Source organism: Meles meles, chromosome 12 (genome assembly GCF_922984935.1).
Source record: "Meles meles chromosome 12, mMelMel3.1 paternal haplotype, whole genome shotgun sequence".
In the NCBI taxonomy this organism is placed as follows: domain Eukaryota; kingdom Metazoa; phylum Chordata; class Mammalia; order Carnivora; family Mustelidae; genus Meles; species Meles meles.
In genome coordinates, this window is record NC_060077.1 from 85,550,897 (window position 1) to 85,563,183 (window position 12,287).

At 34.2% G+C, this 12,287-nt stretch overlaps 1 pseudogene; it reads right to left on the minus strand.

The window, feature by feature from the left end:
- Positions 1-1,779: 1,779 nt before the first annotated feature.
- The window catches only part of LOC123953928, a 28,476-nt pseudogene continuing 17,968 nt past the window's right edge, over positions 1,780-12,287 (minus strand).

The following is a 12,287-nucleotide window of genomic DNA, read 5'->3' on the forward strand; positions in this document are numbered from 1 at the left end:
CAGTGATTCATCAGGAACATATAACACCCAGTGCTTATCACAAGTGCCCTCTTTAATACCCATCATCCATTTCGCCCATCCCCCGCCCACCTCTCCTCCTTCGCCCTCAATTTGTTCTCTACAGTTAAGAGTCGTCATGGTTTGTGTCCCTCTCTTCCCTCCCCTTCTTGTATATTCATGTGTTTTGTTTCTTAAATTTATGTATGAATGCTATAATATGGTATTTGTCTTTCTTTGACTTGTTTTGCTTAGCATAATACACTCTAACTCCATCCATGTTATTGCAAATGGCAGGACTTTGCTCTTTTGATGGTTGAGTAATATTCCCTTACATATGAATATGCCACATCATTTTTATATCTTCATCAGTCAATGGACGTTTGGGCTCTTTCCATAATTTGGCTATTGCTGATAATGCTGCTATAAACATCAGGGTTCATGTGTTCCTTTGAATCAGTATTTTTGTATCCTTTGTGTAAATACCTGGTAATGCCATTGTTGGTATAAGGTAGTTCTATTTTTAACTTTTAAAAGTTTCTTCTTCAAATTTTTAGATGCTGTTAGTATATTTATTTAAATGCTTACCCCATTCACAATTTTTACCCTTATCATACAGTTATGGATGTTTTAATTTTTCCAATGACTTCAAAATTGTCTCTATTTTTTTCTTGTCTCTACTATTTTCTATTACTTCTCTCCTTCCTGTTGCTTTGGCCCAATTTTTCAGTTCTTCATTACTTTTCTGTTGGCACACTTCTTATGATGTATTGAATCTTCCATATCAGTCTATTTTCAAACTATGTATTTCTACCTAGTTTTTCCATTATTAATATATATATTTTATCTGATCTCACCAGAATGTTTACATATTTAACTTGACATCTTTGATCCATTTTTGATCATCAAATTCTATTATGATGTAGATTATTTGGTTTAATTTGTGTTACTTATTTCACAGTAGTTATGCTCTCATTTTCTCTGTTATTTCTTCTTTTTAGCTCATACTTTTCTATGGACATCAATTATCATTTTCGTAAGGGTACCCTGGGTGGGAGATGTTCTCAAACTTTGGCCCCAGTTTGTTCTTGTTTTTAAGAGAAGTATTCAAGGTCCAAGATGGAGTTCATCTCTGTAAGCTGCCCCCACCCCGACATACCAGGAGACAGTCTCAGAGAAGCATGTCCCCAAGATGGTACAAATACCTAATAAGCTCTCAAATATTTCATAGGCTCCTCATATGTTTGCTTTCAATTAGTTTCATTTGCTATGTCTTGTTTCCCGACATCTCCGGATTCTTGAAAAGGGTTCAGAATAGTAAGTGTTCAATAATATTTGATGAGTAAACGAAGGAACAAGCACATACATGCTTTAACTTAACTAGTAACATATTTTGATAAGTAACATTGTAACAAACACTAATTCCTTTTTAAACTTTTCCGTAGGGGGGGTTTATTACATCTTTACATAACACAGATCGATCTTAAGAACTGTGTAGCATCATGGGGCACCTGGGTGACTCAGTCAGTTAAGCATTGGACTCTTAGTTTCGGCTCATGTCATGATCTCAGGGTTATGAGATTGAGCCCTGTTTCAGGCTTCATGTTCAATGCAGTCTGCTTGGAATTCTCTCCCTTTCCCTCTTCCTTCCATTCTTCTTCCCTCTCCCTTCCCTCTCCCCTCTCCTGTTCATGCTCTCTTTAAAATAAATACATAAATATTTTTTTAAAAAAAGAATTATCTAGAATCTTGCTTTTTTTATAGGCCATCATTCCTTAGATTCTATTCATTGGCCTGCTGAACTGTTCCTTTTCCAGAGACATAGGTACTATCCAAATATTTCAATAATCCTTCTTTTTAACTATTTTGGCCTGGTAAATGAAAGCACCTGAACTTGATATATATTCAGTGCTGTTTCCTATGAGAATTAACTCATCTTTGTGAGGCTTGAGAAACTGAACAAGCAATGGCTGGTCTGATCAGAACCCTATTTTTTCACCCAAGAAATTACAGATTTGAACAAGAGACTCATTCTTCTGAACAACAATGTTGATGAGGAAGTGAGCCTATGCTGATATTATCGTGTAAAGGAAGCCCGATGTGACCTCGATCATGTTGTTCCCATGATGACAAGTAGAACTGCAGTCTATTCCTTCCTATGTCCCCAATTTTGTCAGTCTGAAGCCTTTTTCTTCCCAAGGTGACTGAATTCTAATTGATGTAGTTAAAATTCTCTGGAGGCCTTCACAATGACTGTGTATCCCTTTAGAATGATGTTAATATTTTCTGGAATGTCCATGGTCCCGTTGCTGAGAATGGTCTTCGTTCTTGCAGTGGATACAGAAAAGAGAGCTGATTCCTGTTAGAAGTTACTGTTACTACACCTGTTACTACAAGTGACTGACAGATTTAGATTTTGGTGGTCCTGGCTATGCCCACACCCTTTAATTATTGTTTGCTGCAAAATTCAAAAAGAAATGGTTTGGCTCCTCAAAGACCCCAAAGGAGTAGAACCAATACACATTTCACTATTGCAGAGGGTGACATATGAATTAGGTGAGTTAGCTGGAGTAATAATTCTAACTTATTCCAGAAACTGTTTGGTATACCTTAACAGTGGATGCCTGAGCTAGTTGCTCATCTGGCTCTTCCTTACATAAGCTTTGACTGCAAATAGAAATAAGTAAGATATCAATGTGGTATTAAGCCATACATAGCCAGGATATAATGTAAAGAGTGTGAAAATAGATGCTCAAAATGTTTTGAAATCACAGTGGAGAAGGATGTTCATTTGGAACTGAATCTTACAATGCACAGAGCTCTGTGAAAGTCTTTCTTTTAATCAATAGTGTGGGTGTTAATCTCATCACCTGCCCCACTACTTCCTCCCACTCCTTTTGTTCCACCAAGTCTTCTTCTTTCCTGCTATTGAATTAACTTTATGTCTTTATTCTACACACACGTAGATCTTTCTTATAGGAGCTGAGGTTTGGTCAGTTTGACTTATTATTTTTCTTTAAAGATTTTATTTCTTTGAGAGAGAGAGAGAGAGAAAAAAAACACAAAAGGGAAAGAGAAAGAGGGGTTAGAAACAGACTCTTCACTGAGCAGAGAGCCTAACGTGGGGCTCAATCCCTGAGATCAGTACCTGAGCTGAAGGCAGATGCTTAACTGACTGAGCCACCCAGGCGCCCCTTGGTAAGTCTGATTATCTCAATTACAGCCTGAAATGCATTTCTCAAGTATATCCATTGTTGTTTGCTTCTGAACCTCAATTAGGTAGTAAGTCTTACATCTTAATTTAAATATGATTAGCTTTATTTTTCATCTTTTCCTGATCTGACATTTATGTTACGATCTTATATTTCTCAAGAAGTAAAGAACTTTGCTACAATGACTGAAGACATTTTAATGTAGGTTGATAAAAAAAAAACTTGGAAGCCCAAAAATCATATTAAAACGATTTCATATTGGGAAAAATGTACAATGAATCTCGGCATTAATTTTTCAAGTTAAGCCTAATTGCTAAAGGATCTTTGAAAGAAACCTTAAGTTATAGATGGTAATCATGTGTTAAAGGATGTTACTGTAGTCTCAAAATATTCTGGGGTTGATAGTTTTTAAAAAATCATTTTTCCAGGCGTGATAGAAAAACACAAGTCATTAAGTAGGCAAGGAAACATCGTGTATCGCTGGGGAGAAAGGAAAACAATCGTCAGTGTTTAGTATTCCAAAAGTTTAGGGGAAATGAAGCTACTAACTGTGACAAGACTCTGCCTTTTCTGATGCTCAAAATATAGCTGGGAATTGGGAATTCTGCTTGGTAATAAGCTCTTAAGCACATTTGTAGTGGGGATAAAGTTCTTACTTGGATGAGTGATGTTCATTCAACTAGAGCCGATTTTAAACGGATGGAATATAGGCCAGCAGATTTCTGTGACACACTCATAACCTTTCTGTAAATGCGCTGCCTTTATTTCTTATATCAAATGAATGCTAGGGTTTCAAAAGATATTATTCATAAATAGAATATAGTTTCTCAAAGGGGAAAGAAACCAGCCCATAACATATTGACCCCTGGGAAATAAAACACCAAATCATTTCTCCTTTAACTCCAAAGGAAGCCTATATTTTTTTTTTTATCAGTCACTTTTTCAGGGGAAGAAATCACTAGAGTTTCACCATCTATCTCTGTTTCTATTAGGTTGTCAATTTCGTTTGAGTTTTCATCAGAGTTGGATTAACAGCTGGAAGAAGAGTTGTCTCATCTAAACATTCACCAGGGGGTAATGAGAAAAATCTATTAAATTTGACATAGGACAATGGTACTTACCCAAGAAGACACTTTGAACATTTGTAATGCAAAGGCAAATTTTTTTGTAAAATTTGTTCAGATAATTCTCACAAATGTAGGATTTGTGATTCCCTTTAATTGAAAAGCAATTAAATTTAACAAAGAAATAAAGAGCTATATCTATATGTAGTATTAATGAAGGCAGTATTATAAATTAAGGAATTAATGTAGGGTCCCAAAGGAAAATACCTTATGATTCTAGTGCCAGATCTAATGCAAAAGAATAATTATACATAACACAAGACACATGTTATCCCGAGGTTTGTTGAAAGGAATGAAAGTAAAAGGGTTTGGAGATTGCTTATACCACTAGTGATATAAATTTTAAAAATAGTTGAAATAAACATAATATTAATATTTACTAAGGTCCACTACATTCATTTCTATGGTTTTCTATATATTTTAAATATTTTTTGGTTTCCTTTAGTTACAAAAATAATGAAAACTTTTATAAGAGAAAGAAAGTCTTTATTAATAATGCCATGAAAAATAAATTTGATAAAGAAAGCCAAAATATTTGCAGAGTTAAATATAAATTGTGAATTATTTTTTTGTAAATTATTTTCTACTAAGTTAGACTTTGTAATAAAATATTAACCATTACCAACGATGAAATAAAATAACCATATCCAGGCACCTGGGTGTGTCAGTTGGTTAAGTGTCTGCATTTGGCTCAGGTCATGATCCCAGGGCCCTGGGATCGAGCCTTGCATTAGGCTCCCTGCTCAGTGGGAAGCCTGCTCCTCCCTCTCCCATTCCCCCTGCTGTGTTCCCTCTCTTGCTATATCTCTCTCTGACAAATAAATAAAATAAAATCTTTTAAACAATAAATAAAAAAGCATATCCACTTTAGAGTTAGAACAAGGAACTACCTATGTGAACAGTAATCAGTAATATATATATATATATATATATATATATATATAAAATCTGTTTCATTGAGCTTTAAGGAGAGGTATGTATTTATAAATTGAAAATTCTGAGTCAAATGGTACATGAGTAATTGAAACAGAGTTATATAAGGCACAATTTATAAGTTTATTTGTATTTTATTCTAATATAAATGATACATCAATTTCACGTTGTGTTAGAAAAATACAATTTCTGTGTGTGAATTCCACAGCACTATTGACTTTAGGTAGCCTCATGAGAGAGAGAGAGAGAGAGATTTTGAATCATCATTCTTGTATTACTCATTGGAAATTAAAGGAAGTATCACCCTGTCTCTTACCACACACACTATCATAAAATTTTAAGTAGTAAGATATGAAATATATAACTTTCCTTTAATAATGAAGACTTTAATAGGTATGTTTTCTTCTAGGTATGTGCAGTCTGAGTCCCACAAGTCAATTTGACCTTCAGGTTGCTGCTTCAGTTGTGAATATTCCTTCTGTCAATTAGTATTAGCATCATACAGTAACTGGAATTTGCCCATGCTCTCACATCCACCAAGCATTAGGTATAGAAATAAAACATCTCCTGGCCCATTTTGACAGGTTGACCTGTACTTCTTGACAGAGATGTTTCAATTACTTTTCCTTTGTGACTACTCCTCAAATTGAAATTCACTTATTGATCATGATCATCTATAGGGGTTTGAAACATATTCATGAAATATTTCGAGCAGTTACACATAATAAACTATCAAACTGCTGTAATGTGTCTTCTGCTAGCCCTTTCTCTCAGGAATGTTTTATTCATAGTAACAAAGTCTTATTCTTGGGTTCACATCTCTGCAAAAAATGTGTCAGAAGCAATGTTTACGATACAGAATTAATATCTATATTACCTGAAATTCTTTTGTGGCTCCCTATGTAAACAATACAGTCAAAACACGCTGTATTTTCTCTGATGGGAAAGACAGTGTTTGAAATTGCAGAAAATAATTGATGTAATGGCATTATTCAATTATTTGTTACTATTCACTTGTCTATATTAATATGTTTATTTCAGACCTGCAGGAGGAGCTGTCAGGGAAAGTGACTAATCTAAACCCCCCACACATATAGGATGAGTCGGGTTATCTCTTCACTGAGTACTGGTCCTTTTGTCTTTTGAGAAATCTTCCAATTTTATCTAAGTTATATATTTGTAGGCATAACATTATTTATAATATATTCTTATTTTCATTTTAATATCTCTAGAACCTGTACTGATTCTATTTCTCTCATTATTAATAATGGTTATTTGTGTAATCTTTCCTTTTTCCTAGTAGTCTGGATAGAAGTTTATCAATTTTAATGATTTCAAAGAACCAACCTTTGATTTCACTGATATTTTCTATATTTTTTCTGTTTTCTATTCATCGACTTTTGGCTCTTGTATTTATTTCAGATTTAATATTCTTTTCTAGTTTGCTAAGGAGGAAATTGAGGTCAAATTTAATTGAGGAATGCTTTTTTTTCTAACATTTTTAATATCAAAATCAGACATATTCTGCTTTATGATCCTTCAGTTTAAAATAATTTCTAATTCTTATTTTGATTTCCTAATTAAAACATTGAATTTCCTATTGACCATATCTAGTGAAATTTTCATCTGAAACATCTTATTTTTCATCTTCTAAAAGTTTGATTTCTATAACTTTTTATATTTACTGGGTCTTTGCTTATTTGGATATCTGGAACATATTTATAGTAAGTTTTTAAAGTTTCTTTACTACTGATTCTAACATCTGTACTTGTTCTAAATTGATTTTAACTTATTATTTTATATTCTAATTATAGTTTTCATTATCCTGCCTTTTTTTAATATCCTAGTGGATTCCAACTGGATGCCAGTAACTATGATTGCTTTTAGTATTACATCTAAAATAATTTTGCAGAGCTTAAGATCACAATAATTTTATCCTTTCTATCCCTTTACCATTTTTCTTTTAGAGTATTTACAGAATTATATTTTATAGTTACGTCTACTATTGATCAGGAGCTAGTTTGAAATCTGTTTCTTCTTCTTCTTTTGAATTCTCAATTGTTCTACTTCCCTTTTCAGCAAATTATCCTTTATGTAACAAATATCTTCATAAATTTGCACTAAATTTATAACAAAATTTAATGTCCCTGTCTGCTAGTTCTGAAATTGAGTCAGTTGTGGGATGATTTCAATACATTTATTATTCTCTTCAGTATGAGTCTCTTTTTTTTTCCCTATTGCCCTGTGTGTCTTTTAATTTTACGTCTCAGGCATTCAGATGAGTGACCAACTGACCTATGGTCACACTGTAGAATAGATAAGTTATTTATTACATGTATCGTTGAATTATTATAACATGGGAACGGTTAAAAAGTACTGGAGAACAGCACGGTTCTATACCCAGCGTTCTAGAGTCAAGAAAAAAGCCGGTGGAAGAAGAATGTTTCCTGAAGCAAATTCTGACAAATACTTATTCAATGCCTTACTATTTCTAGAGAGCTGGCAAGGACAGAATACTCATCAATTTTGGGGATAGATTTAGTGGCTTTTTGGATTATAAAAATGTCCAAAATGTCCAAGAAATGTGATATGTCCTGATACATTAATGCTGGTCCCTCACTAAAATTCTTCCCACACATCCTACCTTGCCTTCTTAGATTCTTTTTCACTCATATCACTTTTCTTATTGTCAAATTCCAGGAATCCCAAAGTCTTATTCCTGGACCCTTCTCAAGAATCATGTTCTGTAGTTTCTTTTAACATTTTGCCCTTAAATGATCCAGTATATTTTGGTAGATATCAAACCTTTAAAAGAACCAATCATGCTTCAAGTAACCAAGAAACTGACTTTAGTTTGTTGACAACAAATTAACACCAGATTATGAATAGCATTTTCCACTAAGCTAAGACAACTAGAAATCATTTGAATATGCTGGAAGATCAAAACACAAGCATAAAAACAGATCCATGACTTAAAAAAAAAATGCTAATACCATCTTAAACAGAGATTAGTGGATATTTCTTACAGCAATAGGAAAGATAGCTTGAAAGACAGGAGAGTCTGCAGAGGAGGAAAAAAAGACTATATGGGGGCACCTGGGTGGCTCAGTGGGTTAAAGACTCTGCCTTCAGCTCGGGTCATGATCCCGAGGTCTGGGGATGGAGCCCCGCATCAGGCTCTCTGCTCAATGGGGAGCCTGCTTCCCCCCACCACCTCTCTGCCTGCCTCTCTGCCTACTTGTGATCTCTGTCTGTCAAATAAATAAATAAAATATTTTTTAAAAAAAGAAAAAGACTATATGATGATATGTGAGATGTAAAATATCGAAATTCTCTTAATTATAAATTACATAATAGGTAGGAGGCATTGTTTAAACATGGATTGAGGAGCAAATGCCAGACTTTGGAAGGTCAAAACCAGAAGTATTATCTTTTTTCTGCTACAAAATATTCACAGTGTCCAGACACTTTGGGTCTTCTTTCTCTTGCTTGGACAGATGTTGAAAGCAATTGTGTCTCCATGTCTCTCCAAATTAGGAAGGTCACTGACATAAATAAAGTCAGATGATATTAATTATAACTGACAGCATTAAGACTGGATAAATTCTAAAACTGTTACTCAAAAAAATGGACTACATTATTAGAGTTTAAAACATTGTTTTTATATGTTTAATTGTGACATTCTTTGAGAGAGACTATGTTTCAAGTCAAGTAGACACAAATAAAATCTACTTACTGGTACTTACATGGTACTTTCCATTTTATGTGCATTATCTTATTTCACCTCAGAACAACTTTCTATACTTCAACTATCTTATATTACAGACTGGGAAATGGAAGCACCCTGCCACAGTGTTAATGACCATTTGGGGGCCTAGACTACAATCAACACAGGAAGCTCTTGAATTTCCCTCCTTTGTGGGTGCATTGAAGTACAGCTACACGTGGATCAATTCTCTCTGAAAGAAATTCAGAAAGTAGCTAAGGGAATACTACATATTAGGTGACTGACAAAATACCAGCCAGAGACCCCACACTCAATATCATCAGATCAGAGGGAACCATCATCTCTGAGCTTCTTCCTGAGGAACAACGAGCTTGGACCACACATCTGGCACCCAACTTTTAAGGTTGCCACCTGAAGGATGGGCCCCCAAAATCACCTAGATCTGAGAGCTGGTGGGGCTGGCTTCAGGAATCCCACAGGCACTACAGCATATAAAGAAACAGTTCTTAGTGGGCACAGAAGCATTCAATGGCTAAATGTGCAGGGCTTAGCACAGAGGAAAAGGAAACAGGCCAAAATGCCCACCTTCCAAGCTTTCCCTGGAAGGAGTTTGAGTGCTTACTTTCCCATGTGCTGCTTAAGGGTCCAGCTTCTAATTAGCCTTCATACAGGGTGCAGATTATAATCTTTCCCTTGGGAAAACTGACAGGTTTTGGCACACTCTACCACTGTGAGCTACTAAGAACAGATGGAAGCATGAATAATCAAAAAGATTTGGGAGATAATCAGGAGCCAGGACCAAGTAGATGATAAGAATAATCTGTCAAGATTGAGAGAGGTGGGTATTCTGTGTAATGTTCAGAAACCAGCAGAGAAAGTTTAAAAAAAAAAAAAAAGGAAATTTGTTACCAAAAAAATAACATGAAAAAACCTTCAGATCTAATATTTATGTAATAGATTAATGGTTTACCCATAGGACTATCAGAGAATTATTCAGCAGAAACCTTGTGGACCAGAAGGGAATAGGGAAATATATTCAAAGTACTGAAGGAAAAAAAAAAAAAAACAAAAAAACCTGCCAACCAAGAATACTCTACCAGGCAAAGTTACCCTTCAGGGTAGAAGGAGAGATAGTTTCCTAGTCAAAACAAAAACAAAAACAAAAACAAAAAATGAAACAAAACTGAAGGAGTTTATCATCACTTAGACCAGTCTTACAAAAAATGATGAGAGGAGTTTTCCAAGAAGAAATAGAAGGATAAAAATTAGTAATAAGAAAACAGATAAAAATATAAAACTCCTTCACAAAATATTACAAATAAAATTCCATAGTACAATGAAAGGACTTTATACCACAATCAGTGGGATTTATTTTAGGGATTCTGAAATGGTTCAGCATCTGCAAATACCACATCTGATATACCACATTAATAAAATGAGGGATAAGAATCATATAATTTCGACAGGTACAGAAAAAGCATTTAATAAAACATAACTTCCTTTCATGATAAAATTTTCAACAAATTAAGTATATATGGGATGTACCTCAGTATAACCATGTATGATAAACTAATGTTATACTATATGGTAAGAAGTAAAGCTCTTGCTCTAAGATCAGGAAAAATACCAGACTGCCCACTCTTATCACTTTTATTCAACATAGTAGTAGAATTCCTGACACAGCAATTAGGCAATAAATAAATAAATAAAAGACATCTCAATAGAAAAGGGGCTTCCAGATGACCTGAACTTATATGTAGAAACACTGGAGACTCGTTCAAAAAACTATTAGTACTAATAATGTCAGTGAAATTGCAAGATACAAAATCAACATACAAAAAATACCTCTTTTATTTTTATACTGACAAAATTAAGGAAACAATCCCATTTCTAATAGAATCCAAAAGAATAAAACACTTAGATATGGGGTGCCTGGGTGGCTCAGTGGGTTAAAGCCTCTGCCTTTGGCTCCGGTCATGGTCCAGGAGTCCTGGGATCGGGCACCGCATGAGGCTCTCAGCTCGGCGGGGAGCCTGCTTCCTTCTCTCTCTCTCTCTCTCTCTGCCTGCCTTTCTGCCTACTTGGGATCTCTGTCTGTCAAATGAATAAATAAAATCTTTAAAAAAAAAAAAACAACACTTAGGTATAAATGTAACCAAGGAAGTGAAAGTTCTATACACTAAAAACTATAAAATATTGGTGAAAGAAATTAAAGGAAAAATAAACAAATGGAAACATATTATATGCTCATGAAATGATAGAATTAATATTGTTAAAAATTTCCAAAATTTATGATATTACTCAAAGCAATCTACAGATTCAACACAATTTCCATCAAATTCCAATGGCATTTTCCATAAGAATAAAAAATAAAATCCTAAAATACATACAAAACCATTAAAATCCCCAAATAAAAGGTAATCTTGAGAGAGAAGAACAAATCTGGATATTTAACTTTCTGATTTCAAACTGTATTATAAGTTATAATAATAAAGAAAGTATGGAATTAGGACACATACATACCAAAAGGCATACAGATTAATGAAACAGAATAAAGAGTCCACAAGAAAACCCAGGCTTATATAATCAAATTATGATGAAGGAGTCAAAAATATACAATATGAAAAGATAGTATCTTCAGAAAATGGTGCTGGGAAAAATGAACAATAATATAAAAAGAGTGAAACTGATCTCATCTCATACCATACACAAAAATCAACTCAAAATCCATGACAGACTTGATCCTAAGACCTGAAGCCATTAAACTCCTGGAAGAAAACTTAGCAAGTACGTTCCCTGACCTTGGTCTTGGCAATTATTATTTTTTTTAATTTGATACCAAAAGCAAAGACAAACAAAACAAAATAAACAAGCGAGGTTATATCAAACTAAAAATCTGCACAGAAAACAAAACCATCAACTAAATGCAAAGGAAACGTACAAAATAGGAGAAAATATTTGCAAACCACATATCCATTAAATGGTTAATATCCAAAATACACAAAGAGCTCAAACAACCAAATAGCAAAACCACAAATAACCCATTTAAAAATTGGGCAAATGATCTAAATATACATCTTTCCAAAGAACACATAGAAATGAACAATTGATACATGAAAATTTGCTGGACATTACTAATCATTGGGGAATGCCAATTTACACTATGACAGGATATCACTTGACTCCTACTAGGATGTAAACTGTCAAACAGGAAAGAAATAGATAATGCTGGCAAGGATGTGGAGCAAAGGGAACCCTTGCTCACTGCTGATGGGAATGGAAACTGGTACAGCC